At 39.9% G+C, this 15,995-nt stretch overlaps 1 long non-coding RNA gene across 2 annotated transcripts in view; it reads left to right on the plus strand.

Annotated features, from left to right (window-relative positions):
• LOC124861261 overlaps positions 1–15,995 on the plus strand; it is a 55,714-nt gene that overhangs the window by 7,576 nt on the left and 32,143 nt on the right. Inside the window, exons 3-5 of one of the 2 annotated variants that reach the window (XR_007036573.1) lie at positions 4,905–4,968; positions 5,962–6,114; positions 7,327–7,481. This is a non-coding gene — a long non-coding RNA (uncharacterized LOC124861261). Of the gene's footprint in view, positions 1–4,904; positions 4,969–5,961; positions 6,115–7,326; positions 7,482–15,995 lie in introns of those variants that run through there. The other variant, XR_007036572.1, reaches the window with a different exon arrangement.

The following is a 15,995-nucleotide window of genomic DNA, read 5'->3' on the forward strand; positions in this document are numbered from 1 at the left end:
CCACATGGGCTTAGAAACACTTCAGCAAACCATTGTCAGTTAACACAGTTCGTCGCTACATCTACAAGTACAAGTTAAATCTCTACCACGTAAAGCCAAAGCCACATATCAACAACATCCAGAAACTCCGCCAGCTTCCCTGGACTGGAGCTCATCTAAGATGTAAAATGGCAAACTGGAAAAGTGTGCTGTGGTCTGATGAGTCCACATTTCAAATTGCTTTTGGAAATCACTGTGTTTTCTGAAGTCCACAGTCAATGCAGCCATCTATCAGGACATTTAAGAGAATTTCCTGCTTGCTCATGCTGACAAGCTTTATGGAGATGCTGATTTCATTTTCCATCAGGACCTGGTACCGGCCCACACGGCCAATGGTACCAAAAGCTGGTTCAGTGACCATGGTGTTACTGTGCTTGATTGACCAGCAAACTGACCTGACTTTATCAAGAATGTTTTTGCAAGGTGCTGTATGCTGATTATCAAAGATGCTGTTTCTAGTTGTCAGTCACTTATTTCAAGTCAGTACATTCAAAATAACGCAGTTTAAATTTTGACTATGTAGCAACAGAGCTGCGTTAAATCGTGCTATTTTAAAAAGCTTTCCGAATGTTGGGATGATGCATGGCGGGGCTTTCTGCTGTGTGAAGATAATGCTGAGTGGAAGCATTTCAGGGCTAAGCCGCTAAAAAAACAGCTGCTGTCGGCGTCTCCCCCTGCTTTTAAACAATGCCATGACGGAGGAGCATGATAGATAACACAGCTACTTAGGAACTCAGCGACTGAATAAAAACCTCATGTGTGACAGGACACCCATGAAGCAGGCTGCTTCCACAGGTTCTGATGACTCCACCGGTGACAGCCAAAATGTCAGGTTACAGATCTCAGAGACACTCGATCAGTTAGCAGTAATATGTGATCACACCACACTGACCTCTGGGAAACTGAGTCTTTAATCACAACCACTCCAGATCCAAGCTCCTAGTGAATTAGCATTCCTGGGATGCAATTTAATCTGTCTGCGTCTGTTGCCAATTCGTTCAGTGAAGGGACACATTGACTTTGCACCATGCAATCTCGATGTGATTCTGATTGACGGAAACAGGCACTGGAGGCTGACTGATGTCTGTTTTGAATGTGGGAACAGAAAGGAATGTCATTAAAAGGGATAGTTCAGAAAAAGGTAATACCCACCTAATATCTTACTTGCTGTAGATAAATCTCTGGGATCTTCATTTAGTATAAACACAGATGAGTGTGATGTGGAAGCTAAAGCTAACAGCCAGTGTGAAAGCAAACAATACTAGAGGGGTGAAGCAACTTGGAGTATCAGGAAGATCATTGGTGGCGCACGTCTTTTTACGTGTAAATAATCAGATGCTTATGTGTAGTTCTGCTTGTAAAGTAATAAAAAATAAAATAAAAACAAGGAATAATGTCTAGTGATATCTAGATTCAGTGTACACCCTGTTGTACAGCTCAGATGTTTAACAATACTTTAGATTAATATGCATGTCATTTCCAGGTGCTAGTACAGCACAAATATGTAGATAGGTCTTAATAGTTACCGCTATTCTCTCAGTTTTTACTTAAACATAAACAAAAATTTCTTGTCTGCACATTGATATTACAGCAGTATAACCACAAAAAAGTAATGAAAGTAGTTTAACCATATGGAAAAATATGAAGCTGTCTTTGAATTTTGGTTGATTTGTGGCCCAAGAGCTGCAAATGGCCCTCGGAATTATTTTTGGCGGCCTGGAACCACAATTCACAAATGGTAGAAATTTGGCAAAAAGTATGGAAACCACTAATTTACAGGCTTCTTGGGGGTCTGTAAAACTTTTAATTCTAAATTCAAGCTTAGACTGGTTTTAAACCAAGCAAACCTCCATATCTAAACAAAACTATCATCTAAATCAGGGCAATATGCACACTAAACCAGAATCAGAATTAAAGTTATTTTCAAAGTTTGCATACACAAACAAGGAATTAAACTATATTTCCACTGTGCTCTCAATGATGACATTTTAAAAATTAATACATAAAAAGGGAAATAAAAGTAAAATGTATTTTGTAAATATGTGTATATCTATATACAGTGTTTTTACAAAAGAGGAAGACAAGATTGAATAAGTGCAAATATGCCTGGTACGGATATATCTGGGCACTCTGACAGTGTTCATCAGAGAGACAGCCTTGGAGAAGAAGCTCTCTATGACGACTCATTTTTGCATTTAGCGCTTTGTGACGCCGACCTGAAAGTAAAAGTCTAAACAGTTTCTGTCCAGGATGTGTGGGGTCTGCAGAGATGTTAGTTGCCATTTTCCTGGATGGAGGCAAGATCATCCCTGATGATCCTCTCTGCACACCTAATTATTTGTTCCCGTTTGGACCTGTCCTGTTTTGTGGATGAGCCAAACCACAAAGTGACGGATGAGCACAAAACAGACTGAGTGATGGGAATGACGAAGATGACCAGCACCTCCTGTGGCAGATTGTATTCTTGAGTTGTCGTAGGAATTACAGTCTCTGCTGGGCCTTTTTCTGAACAGTGTGTAGACCATCTTAGGTTCCTAGCAAGATGGTTCCTAGGAACCGGATGAGACCTACAGTGGACACAGTTTTGTTAGTGTCCACCGTCATCTCCACTGTCTTGAGCAGGCTAAGCTCCAGGTGGTTCTGACCTCACCAGTGGACCAGCCAATCCACCTCCTGTCTATATGCAGACTCGTCACAGTCCTGGATCAGACCAATAACAGTATTTTCATCTTCAGGAGTTTCACAGGCGGGTCCGCTGATGTGCGTCATTTGTGTCCAGAGAGAACAGTGGGGAGAGTACACACCCCTGGGGGGCACCAGTGCTGATGGTTCTTGTGCAGGGAAATAAGTCCAGTCTCACCTGCTGCCAGTTAGTCAGGAAGCAGGTGATCCACTGACAGATGGACGCCAATCACTCAAATGATTTTATGAGCACAGACGTCAGGGTGACAGGTCTGTAGTCAAATAATCCTGTAATGGTGGGTTTCCTGGGGACTGGGATGATGGTGGACCCTTTAAAGCAGGCAGGAACCTCACACAACTCCAGAGACTTGTAGATATGGGTGAAGATATGGGCCAGTTGGTCAACGCAGGCTTTCATGCATTAGGTAAAGACATTGTCAGGTCTTGGCAATGTTGACACATGTCCAAATGAGAGCTATGTATAGTCTCTTTGCTGAAATTAGACCCGTCTTGGTCGGTAAATTAATCCAATTCAGGTTTGATCAGTTCAGGTATTTTAGATTTTGAACAAGAGAAGATCAAGATCAAAGTGGTCTTATTTTATTACAACTTTGAAATAGCTCTTTAGTTTAGCTCTTAAAGAAAAGTTAGGGTATTAGCCGCTAGTGGTTAGCAATGTCTGCTATTCTAACAGTGCTTCATATCATCCAGCGGCTGCATGGAGGAATTAGATGTGGCGTGGGCCTCTTAAGTAGTTTTGGAACGAAGTCTTATCAGCCAGCTGGATGAGCGGTTTGTAATCAGATTCTCTCAACAAAATGGGGCCAAGCAAGAAAGAGTATTTCTTTTCTTACTTCAAAGTAAGAGTTTTTAAACATAGATACCAGAGGTTAAGCTTAAAACACTTCATGTCCAAGGCTAAAAATAACTTAGATTTCACTGGATAAATTCAAATGGTAATTGAGGAGTGTCTCATGTGACAGACTTCACTGTGACAAGAAATATGTTTAATATCCCAAGATGTGGTAGAACGAGATTTCGTCACATCCCTATTATCTCCAGCAGGCAAGAAAATGACTGTTCATAACCCTTTAATAGAACTTCACTTTAAAAATCCTAAACTCTTCATTCACAGCAACACTTAAAATGTGGAATTAGCTTTAATTCTACAATGTGTCATAATAAAGTTTCACAGCATTATTAAATAAAATTTTGGCTTGTGAACACCAACTGTACTTTCTTATCGACCTGAATTCCATAAAGATAAGTAGTTTTACCTGTTCTTACCTACAGCTGAACATTAACTGGTCAAGAGTCACATCGCTGTTACAGACCCCTTAATGACAGCAAACCGATTGGCTCATGGAAGCGCTAAGTAAGATGAAGGAGATCCCTGGTTTAGTCTGGTCAAAATGTCCCCTTACAGCAGAGAAGAGTATCTGTGAGAATTCAAATGTCTACGCAGGTCAGAGGGACGAAAGAGATGTTTCATGTTTGATCTGAGGTAGCAGCTGGAGGTTATGTTCCACACTAGAGCTCAAGACAAGTGTCGGTTCAAATCAGGCTAAATGGTTTTCATGTGCTCGACCAATCAGTTGAAGTGTCCACTTCACTGGCAATAATAAATAATTTCTAAAAATACAATCCTGACCTTTTAAGGAAAGCAGAACGGCCAGGATGGTGAAAGCAAACTGAATTAAATATAGCTGCATAACCAAAATGGCATTTGCCTCAGATTAGTTTTGTGTTTATTCTTCAGACTCTGATGTTGGCGTGCCTCTCAAGCATTAGCATGGCTGAGCATGTGGAGGAAGAACAATATTAAGAAGTGTTGAGGTCTCACTCATTTTAACTGTGTGACACTCAAACATGCACTGACAAAGGTCCAAACTAACAGTAGCCACTGTTAAAGGACTTCCTTGCTTTAGGATTTAAAATGAACTGATGGGAAAGTCAGCAGGCGTTCCAAAAGAACATATCCTTTCAATGATGACACATTATAATGGTTTTCTTATAATTATTGTTTTTGCTGCTGCAACAAAGTAATTGTTGCCCTGGACACAATGAGGGAAGTTGGACATTAATTTCAAAAGTAGTCATATAAACTGATGGACTGTGACACTCTGAACATGTCAAGGAAGTAGTTGCTAACGCCACCCTCTGGTTGTCTGTCCTTTTCCTAGGAATGCGAGACTCTTGAGACTTTTGGCACCTTTTAATAAATAACCTCTTTGTACCACAGCCTAGGTAGGTCACTTTTAACATTGTGTCTGGTTCAGGAGTGGTTGATCACAAGCAATGTGACCGTTGTAGCCCATGCATTAGATATGTTTGTTTGTGGTGGCTCCTGAAGCTGCAGTAGTTGCCTTGTGAATCTCCCTTAAATGTTTGAATGGGCTTTTTTAATAATCCTCCCCAGGCTGCTCTTATCCCCTTTGCTTTTCACATTTTTTTCCCCCACACCTTTTCCTTCCACTCAACTTTCATTTAATTGTTTGCAGTCAGCACTCTTTGAGTGGCCAGCTTCTTTAGCAATGGCCATTTAAGGCTTACCATCAGTGACTGTTAGCCTGGACAACTATCAGGTCAGCAGTTTTCCCGAAGATGTATACGTCAGAGATTTGGCCATAACATTTCATATCTGTACTCAAAAACCTCAAATTTTTTGGTATTCCTGGGTGGTATTCTGGTTTTTCTTGTCTCTTTGTGGCTCCAGGCTCTGGTCATCAAGGTTGGCAGAGATTTATGCTTGAAAAGAATTATGGTAATTGAATTACTGAAGTAAATGGAAGAAAACAGAACCTCCTCAGACGTGGGGTGAATCCCCCTCTTTGCCAAATTGTACCCCTATTTCATCTTATCTGTCTTTGTGGTTAAGTGCCTTGAGACGACATGTGTGGTGAATTGGCGCTATATAAATAAACTGAATTGAATTGAATTGAAGTATTTCATGCATTGTGGAGATAATTAGTCAGATAAATGCTCAAATTCTACATAATTTAAAATATTTGTATATTATTTTCTCAAGGCTTTATATTGCACCCTGTTTCTATTGATGGTGATTTTGATGCCCCTTTGAGCCAGATGACTCATAGAACATGCATTCCTACTCCTTCTCCTCCTATCTTGCTAGAAAGAAAAAGTGGGTGAAATTTTTTAAAAGTAAATAGAAGAGGAGGGTGGATTTCTCCTTACTCACTTGAAACCATCTCTCTCTTTTTGAAACACTTTTTGTCCTAGGATTACAAAACAAATGGGAACAATAAGCCAAGTTTGAGGGACAAAGGCAACAACAAAGCTCATGCTAATGCAACAACAGATGGCTCCACTGGAGTAAGCAACCAAGCCTTTAAGGCAACGTCAGGTGTTGTTGGTGAACAGAAAGTTTTTCAGGTAAGGACATTTATTGTTTCATCTTGGTTTTTACTTCTTTGCGTTCTGTCGGTAAAAAAACATCTGCTGGCATTCATACATTTGTCAATAAATTACATTTAGAACTGATGCAATGGTTCCTGCAGGTTTACCCATGCTAATTAGCTGCAACAGCGACTTGTATTTCCTCAGTGTCTAAACTGAACAACAGATGTTGGATATAAGTATTTTGACTTTTCTACCAACTACCACTTGTAGCATTAGCTTGAACTAAGTTTCTACTTATTGATTGCTGTGACAAAATATCTTTAAAACATTCTAAGAAGTGTATTGCAATAAAGCAATTAAATCTTCACGAGTAAAAGAACTGATTATGTGTCGTGAAGTGAGACTTTTAGCTGCTTCCATTCACTAGTGCCATGCTTTACATAACTGTTGGACAGCTCGCTGATATAAAGTATTCTGGTGAAACAGCAGAAATGAAGAAAGAGAAATGGAAACACTGGCACCTATGTGATTCAAAGTAACAATACTGATCAAAACTGTAGAAGAAATCACATCTACCTGAATGCTGTTAGAGCCACAGAGGCTTTTAAATCTCTGTGTAGGGTACCAATATGTTAGAACTCCAACCTACATTCTCCTGACTTACACCTCCTTATTTGCACTTAGAATTTCTTCCTATAAACTCATGCGCTTTGTGCTGAAGACTTTGCCATCACTGCTATCATTTTGGTTGGCCATTGTACTATAGATTGATAACAAAGTTGCTTTTTGGCAACTTTCGGCATGGTCAGCCGTCTTGTGCTTGGTTTCTTTCTTTGGCACATTTTCTTTACATACTTCTTCACTTTGGACATGTAAATGAATAGATATATAGAATAGGGCCACAAACTCAGAGTTGAAAGTTGCAGGTTGTGAAATGAGGATAAATGTAAGACAGATCAGCTGCACCTAACATATCTGGTTAAGTGTCACAGCATTTGCAACAGAAATTAGAACCCAAAGCTGTAAATGATAATACGCTGTAGATTCTGGAAATCCACCGGAAACTGGTCATATAACCATGCTGGATCTTACAATAATACAGTCTGATAAAACCATAAAATTATGTTTTGTACTCTACAAGTGGCGGTTAAAGTTCCTGCCATGTTTGGTTGTGAAGATGGAGCTTGTTGAGGATTTGTTTTTCAGTTGAATTTGGATCTCATAAATTCTGACTTTCAATTTCAGATTAAAAACACAATTTTTGAAAAGAAGCACACAGTTGACTGGCAAGAGGAAACAAACATGCATCCAACTTTCTATTAGCAGCTCCTTCCATACCACATAGGAACAGATGCCTCTGTTTAGACTGAATTCCGTTTTGTCTAAATACAAGAGATAAATAAACGCAACTTATAAATGATTACCATCGAGTATTCTTGTTAAGAGTCTTGCTGAATGTGTGGCCTTTGGTCTATTTACCAGATTCAAGAGCTAATTTAAATTTCAGCTGGCAAATTGTTGCTCAGCTTCCCTTAAGCACACTCTAGACAGCTGTCATGGTAGCTGACAAGGTGTTATTCCTTAAAGGTGATGATTTTCAATTAACTGTTTTTTGGTGTATGTCATTGTTTTAGAAAAAAAGGACCTTGTTAATATTCCTCCATGGGGGAAAAATGAATGCTCTCGTATGAGCAGTTGTAAATCATGTCTGGTGAATAAGCGGGACATGAATGTTGAGGACGAAAGCCCAAAGACTGGAGAAGCTGTAGACCTGTCTGGATGTTAAATCCATGTGGTTCTTTCACTTTGGATGTTGCTCTGTGTTGGGGGAGGCATGCATTCATCAAGTGTTTAATCTTCTCTTTCATTAGAGAAGTAAGAGTGTGTTGTTTACCAAACCAAAGGGGAAGCGATGTGGGAGCTCTAGTATTTTTATTCTGCTGACCCCAACGTTAAGAAAATGTGCCCCCTGAGGAGAATAAAAAAGGAGCGTAGGCAGCCATCTCCATCTCTATTAGGCTTCGCCCTCCCTGATGTAGCTGCAGTCACAAAAATCACCCTTTTCCACAACCTCATGTGATTTCATTGACCTCCAACGCTGCCGATTTCACAGTTCAGACCAAAAATTCAGTTTGTCCCCTGGATAAAACCCAAGATAGCAGCAACATGCTGCTGCCTTAACAATATGCTGTCCGAGAGCAAATCATCCATCAGATACAATCTGGGAACAACATTGTGGTTAGATTAGCAAAGAGCTCCTCTGTATTTTTGCCAATAGATTGCCCTTGTAGTAAAAGCAGATCAATCTATGAGCTCTGTCTTGTTATATCCATCAACTCTGATGCTCAACTAACCGAATTGGGAATGACTGAAGAACCATCTCTGGTAAAAGTATACACCTCCTTATAGACATCTTCTCTTGTTGCTTTTTCTGTTTTTAGATCATAAGAAATAATATTAAAGGTTACCTGAGCAAATACCACTAGCATAACGGCTTGTGCCTCCCTTGGCAGCAACAACTACTATCAAGCATTTGGAGCAAACAGTCTTTTTACAACACAGTGAAGGAATTTTGACTCATCTTTGTAGACTTGTTTTAATTCTGCCACACGGGAAGATGTTTTGCATGAACCACCTGTTTAGCGCCATGCCAAAACTTCTTAATCTTATTTAAGGCACTCCAGAATGTTCATTTTGTATTATTTTTTTTTCCAACATTAGCCACTGTCTTGTGAAAAGCTGAGGAGGTGTAGATATTTCTGCTAAAACTGCTTGGACTGTTTTTAATTTCTATGTTTAGATTGAGCCCTGCTTCCTAGCTGTTTGCTCGACTCCCACATGAGAATTCCTACTTTATTCTCCAAGCTGGGATTACTCTGATTGCTATTGACTGCAAATAAGATACTGACTGCTCACACAAATGAACAGTGGAATAACCCATTTATCTCCATTGCAACCCTCTTGGCTGTGAGGTGTAACTTGTTTAGGGCCTTTCCTACAATTACCAGCTACCAGGTTAACCATTTGTTCCTTAAACCTTAGAGCACATGCCATTTATAAAGGATTTTATGTTTTTTCTCTTATTAAGTGACAAGTTTTGCAAATATTTCCTATGAATGTCACACTTTAAAATGAATACCTTTAAAAATTATTGTCATCAGGTCATTCAACAATTAAATACGTTCATACAATGGCCTTTCTAAGGACTTTGTATGAGCGGTTTGCTCTTCCTGTGTTCAGCACATTGTTTTTATCTCATTGAGAAGCCTTATGTTTATATTTACAAGATTGTATTTGCAGGTAAGGAATCAATATCATAAATACAGCTGTTTATAAAACGTCCACTGTGCCATATTCCTTTAAAGCAACAGCAGACAAACCAATTTCTATCCCCCTAGTGCTCTCAGTGGACAGAAGGCAATGCAATCATAAGAATATTTGCGCTGATTCTCTCTCCTCTTCATCTGGCCTAAACACAAAGGTGAAATAAACAAGTTCACACCTGTCCTCGCTCTCCTCAGCCTCACCGGTGTCTGGAAATTTAATGTCACAGAAGTTGTGGGACACAGAATCTGGTTATTAGTGGTATTTGTCTGTACCTGTGCCCAACTAGATTTACTTTGTTTGAAATGTCTAAATAAGATGTACAGTAGCTAATCTTCTGAAGAATGCCTTGTTTTTATCTGGTTGGGACAAAAATAGAAGAAATAGAGCTGGATGCTTTTTAGTCTGTATAATAACAGGGTGTGGAAGAATCACAGTTGCTACTATGTGTGTGTGTGTTACTGGGGTGTAATTGCTTTGCTGAGCCTATTTGCATAGGTAATTGGTGCTGACAGCCACTGGTCTTTTACTGTTTTTAATCAGCTGCCTGAATGGCAACGAGGGGCGGAAATTGCTAGAAGTGATTGTGGGCTATCCTCCTAATTTTCCACTAACATCCAGAAAAAAATAAATACACAGAAAATGTATAAAAAAAATCAAATTCAATGTCACAAAAAGTATGTGATTAAACAGCTCACTTTTTTCCTGGAAGTGGCAAACGTTTTAGGCCACTTCTGTTTTAAAAATGTCTAAAATGTTTGCCAAAAGTGGCAAACATTTCACAGGGCTTTCAGTAGAAACTTGGTCCAGCTGCAGCCTCCCCTGCAGAGAACGTCTCAGAGCGTAATAAAATAAAGAAGAACAACAACATGAATGTGACGACCAGGTTCAGTGATTCCATAGGTCAAATTGCCTTTTCTTCGAAATCCAATTTGACATTTTTGTTAAAACCTCTTAAATTGGGACAACCAGTGAAAAGGTTGATTTGCCATGATTGAAAAAAATGTGCGCCTGCTTTATGTGTGTGTGAGAGAGGGAGTGTGAGGGATGTCAGTCTGACATGCCGAGGAGTTGAGCTGACAGGGACATACAGCCCCTTTCAAAAGTATTTGTACCCCTTTACGTTTTTCACAGTTCGTCACATTACACGCCATGTATCTCAAGGTGGTTTATAAGGAGTTTATTTGTTTATATAGACCAGGGGTCTGTAGTCTTTGGGAAACTGCCTCCAAACCTGGAACTTGGGTTCCCTCCTCCTGCAGAGCTGTCTGCATAAAACTATGAAAAATGGTAGAGTTCATACTCCACTAACGTTTACATTAAAATCTTAGGGAAAATGTGTATTTTTTTATGTACATGGAAAATAATCAGCACTGCATTAAAATATTTTTCTTACAGAACTCTGGCGAAACACTTTATATTTAATGCCTACATTAACTTAAAATGTCAAAAATATCTGGTAGAAAATATAATTTCTTTTAATATTCTGGTACTTGCAGTTATACACCACGTACCTACTATATGCTTTATATTCTTTCTTGATGGACTGACTGCACAGATGGAGTTTTGAAGTCTACTTTCTCATTCAAAAACATCTTAAAACTACTTTTGTTATAAATTTATGGAATTAAAAACAATACATTTACCTGCACCATTACTGCAGCTGCTAGTGCCATGCCTCGCCGCACACAACCCGCCCCTTTACCAAAGTCTGAGGAAAGCTTTTCCCTCCATTTATCTTTCCATCAACTCTGACAAGCTTCCTATTTAATGAAAACCAGTACATGATACTGCCACCTCCATGTTTTACTGTAGGGATGCTGTGTTCAGGCTGATGTCCAATGTGAGTTTTTCACAACACGTGGGTGAAAAATGTAAATTTTAGTCTCCTAGAGTACGTCTCTACCAGCTTGGCACATCTACAGATAAAAAATTTTGCTCAGTCAGATTTTGTACTTAGGGTGATGCCCAGTTTTGGTTTTCCTCCACATAAAGTACTATGTAGGCCAAACAGTTCAGTTTTGTTATGAAGGTGAGGTGTAACTATCACAAATGTAAAGGCAAGATCTTACTTCTATGCCAGATCACATGCTCCACCCTCCATGTCACTCTGGTCTGCCTGCTCCCTCTCGTCTGCATATCTGTGTGTGCCACAGAGGAAAGCAGACAGATCTTTCCAGTTTCCAAAATTTGTTCTTATAGTCTTAACTTCAGCACTACGGAAATTACAAAACATATTTAGTTTTTACTTTGTGGCCCAGTACTGAACGACCCACAGGCTGGTACCAGTCTGGAACTGGGTGGCTGGTTACCTCTGATCTACATGGCTAAAGGAAAACAGAACTTCTCATTACTTTCTTCTCGTAGCTCTTCCAGAAAAGAAAGACTTGTTGAGTGCATAACGCCTTCTGGACAGATTCCCTTACCTGAGCTACAGATCTCGGCAGCTCCTCCAGAGCTTCATTGATATTTAATACAATCAACTGTGGTGACGTGTTCAACCAGGAGGAATGAGTGCTGCAAAGTCAGTGACACGTGGTTGGGTTTCCCCTGAACAGATATATATTTTCTACCAATTGGTATAATGAACAGAACAGGATTTATTACTAGGATCAAATTGGAATTGATTTGGAATCTGTCTGCGATTAGACTCAAATGACTTTGTCTGTATTGGGTCGTTTGATTTGTAAAGTAAAATCTATATCTAGTTTGCAGTCATGCCATATTATTTACATTTTCACATAAAGTGCTCTGGGTGGTGATCAAAGCCTGGGATATTGTTGAATAATTTCTTTGAAATTACTTATTAGATGATTTGTGAATGCAGTTGGTTGCACTAGGATTTATTTAGTGGTCCCAGAGTAAAAGGGGCTGAATACAAATGCAAGCCACAGATTTCTATTTATTTATAAAAATGTCCTTCCGCTACAAAATTATGCCCCTACTGTGTTTTGTGTAAAATGCTTTGAGGTTTGTGGTTGTAACATAAAAAAAGTGGAAACATTCAAGGGCTACGAATGCTTTTGCTTTCGCAAGGCACTGATAGAAGTTTTGTAGAAATTGGGTTTTCATGGAGTCCAATAAAATGTTGCTGGCAGCAGTTTTTAAAATTGTGTTAAAGTGTTAGATAAGTGTGTTGTTACTGGAGCCATAAAGAAGGCCAGGGGCACTCATTTGACTGGGTTCATCGTGCCCCTTTAAGACCTCATAGCGTTGTGTGCGTTGTGTTGTGTTGTGTTGTGTGTGTGTGTCTGCTGACACTGGCTTGTCACCACAGCGTGGAAGAATAACGGCTCTCCTGTCTTAAGTAAAATACAAGCCAAAGATGAAAGAAGGATGCTGACTTTTAACTGCCTACCAAGTTAGGTGTTGGCGTTTGACTGGCTTTAAATAAAACCCCACCATCTCTGCAGAGGGAATATGATGTATTTTCCCCCACATTCAGGGACTCGTTCAAACAGCACACTCCAGGCACCTTTGATTCGAGTCTAAATAACAGCAGCTATTAATCTCGCGGACACTTGAGGCCTGATTGGATTTTCCGCGCAGCTCATCTTGACACCGTGGAGGATTTCTCATCTATTCATGCTTCATGTTGTCAGATATTTACTTATTTGCTTGCTGCATACCTGCATTCAGCATCTGGAAGTTGCTTGATGAATGGAGAAGAAGTGCTGTAAGACCTCACTTATCAGTCCCTGGATGGTAGGGAGAGAGACGAACGAGGGAAATGAGACAATTACAGGAGGTCAGGCAGAGCAACACCTGATTGAAAATGGATTGATGTAAGGATTGCTTTGTTTAAATTCCCTAAGCTGTCAGATTGGGAAGAGAGCATGGGTAGACATTACTTTGACTAGGCCATTCTAGCACATTAATACACTTTGATCTAACCTATTCCACACAGCTCTGGCTGTATGTTTAGAGTTGTCCTGCTGAAAGGTGAACTTCAGTCTCAATCTGAACTCATTTGCAGCCTCTAAAGGTATGTGGGTTCCTGAATGTTTTGTCTCCAGAACCTTGAACCAAAACCCTAGAACTTCCTGAAACCTTTCATCTACATATGGTGTTTTTTGTTAGCATTTCCTGAAACCCGGGCGGTTTATGCAAATTACATCCCTTGGCACTAAGCAGCTGCAACCTGGGAACACAGATTTACAACAGAACAGTCCAGTTTCGATTAAATGCTGTGAAATCAGACTATTACAGCATTAATCCCAGATTGTTTCACAGTGGTTATGGTTTAAAAAGCACAGGCTGACCCACCAAAAGGCCTGTTTTATGGTATATTTCTAACCGTTTTTGCCTGATTTGGTCCTTGGGCCTCATGTATAAATCAACTCGGGATGTATAAAAATGAACGTTGCGTGAAAATGTGCGGTAATCCAAGGGAACTTTTGACAATAATAAACTAGAAAGTTCTAAAACTCACCTAAATACATGAAAATATGACTCTAATCAATTTTTATTTAATTCAAGGAGCATCAAACCTGATGTATTTCATGCGTTTGAACATTTATGGTTTCAACCTGAATGATAAAACTTGACCACATTTAATCACATACGATTACGTAACACCCCTCAAAAATGACTGAAACAACCTCAGTCGGATGTAAACTGTAAAACTTCCTCTATTTTTGTCACCGGAAAATGAAAATGCACATTGATCTGTGGGCTGAAAAACATAAAATGCATGTGAATCATCACTTTCATCCTTACTGAAAGAAAACTGTGGCGGATCACCAGATTAATTCCTAACAAGTCAGGTTTGAAGATTCCTAAGGTGGACAAGCTGGAGACAACCACACATGTCCATAAATAGCTGCGTAAAGTTGTGCGTAATTGTGGAACGATGGCAGCTTTGGCTCTGCTGGAGGACATCCCTGATGGAAGAAGTCGGAGGGAGCGTTTCTTTCAGAGATGGTACTGACCTGCTGGCACCTGATGATGCGTGGCTTAGATTGCCCAGGGCAATTATTTTGGAGCTCTGCAGAAACTGGCCTCAGTGTTGCAGAGGGAATAAGGGAGGAACCGTGCATCGCCAGTGCTTGTTAAAGTTCTTACTACGCTGGGATTCTTTGCGACCAGAGCTTTTCAGAGGGAGCTGATTGACAGGTCATGTATTTAACAGTCATCCTGCAGCCGGGCCCGGCCATGCCAGCCAAAAGGGACAGCCTCATCCATATGTTCCTCAGATATATAAAGTTCCCCTAAACTGTGGATCTCATTTGCAGAGAGGAGCCGATTTCTGAATGTAATCAGAGATATGGACCGCATTGATACTGCTATAAGGGCACCAGCTGTAAATATGCTATAAGTAAATAAATAGAAAGAATATAAATATAAGTAAATATGCTTTAGTGAATAGAAGGCATTTTCTATTAATGGGCAGATAGCTTTCTCAATGGAATATGCTCCCTCCTTGCAACCCTCAAGTTGAAACGACAGAGTATATTGGTTGCTGTTGACTGGTTACCCTCAACTCATGATTACATACAGCAGACTGGAATCAAACTAGAACTATTATTATTTATTTACTTGCATGTTTTCTTATTTTTATTCATCATTCTGTCACTATTATTAACTGTATGGGTCAATTTGATTATTTTGCTCCTTGTGTACCTCTGTAGTACATGTGCGGGTCAGGGTGGGGGGTTTTGTTTCTGCGTCTGTTTAAAAACAATAAAATGCATGTAAAAAACTCATTTGTAATCCGCAAACGTGTCTCATGAGTGCAATGGCATGTCGACCTGCTTCAACTCAGGATTCCTTTGTACTATAATAATAATAATTATAATTATTCTAATTATAATAGTTGTGTTGGTAAGAAATCTCATCAGGCTCTGTGTGTGATGGCTGGCTTCTTGGTATTTTTTATGTGACGTCCTGAATCGTTTTAAAGATTGAATGTACTTCACATAGTGTGTGGTGACAGCCTTCCTAATAGAAAAATGGGAGGAATATTCACATCATTACAGTGATTTGGTATACATTACAACGATCAGCATTGAGCTATAATTAAGGTCAATGCAGCAGCTAAACAGCGTCGTTTGGATTTGATGCAGACATTGTAGAACTAAACGAGTACGAGCCGATAGACGTTTTTATTTTCAGTCAGTTTTTTAATGACTTGCTGATATCACGCAAGACGTTTTTATTCACCACAAATATCCCTCGTGGTGTGGACAATGTCTCTGTGTGACTGCAGCACATCACTGTTGCTATGGTTATTTGGCCACATGGTGGGTGCCTTCCGGGTATTTATACTAAATTGCATATTTATTTATAGGCGGTGACCGGGCGGACCAAGCTGCAGGTGCCCAGTCCAACACAAATTAGGATGTAAGAAGGAAAGGTGTGCCGTGACATGTGTACCCTCGGTTTTATACCTCTGAATTTTCTTGTGTGCTGCAATTGCCAAAATGTCTCCATACCGCCAACTGTTAGTATGAAAGCTGGGCAAAAACTATCCTGGTTCCTGAAAAGGTTCCTGCTGTGGAAACGAACCTGGTTCTCTTGGCTGGAAGGATCATCAGCTTTTGGTCAGCTGCTGTCTGGCCGGGGAGGTTACTCTAAGGATGAAAGGCTCA

The sequence above is a fragment of the Girardinichthys multiradiatus genome, chromosome 24, assembly GCF_021462225.1.
Source record: "Girardinichthys multiradiatus isolate DD_20200921_A chromosome 24, DD_fGirMul_XY1, whole genome shotgun sequence".
NCBI classification, from domain to species: Eukaryota; Metazoa; Chordata; class Actinopteri; order Cyprinodontiformes; family Goodeidae; genus Girardinichthys; species Girardinichthys multiradiatus.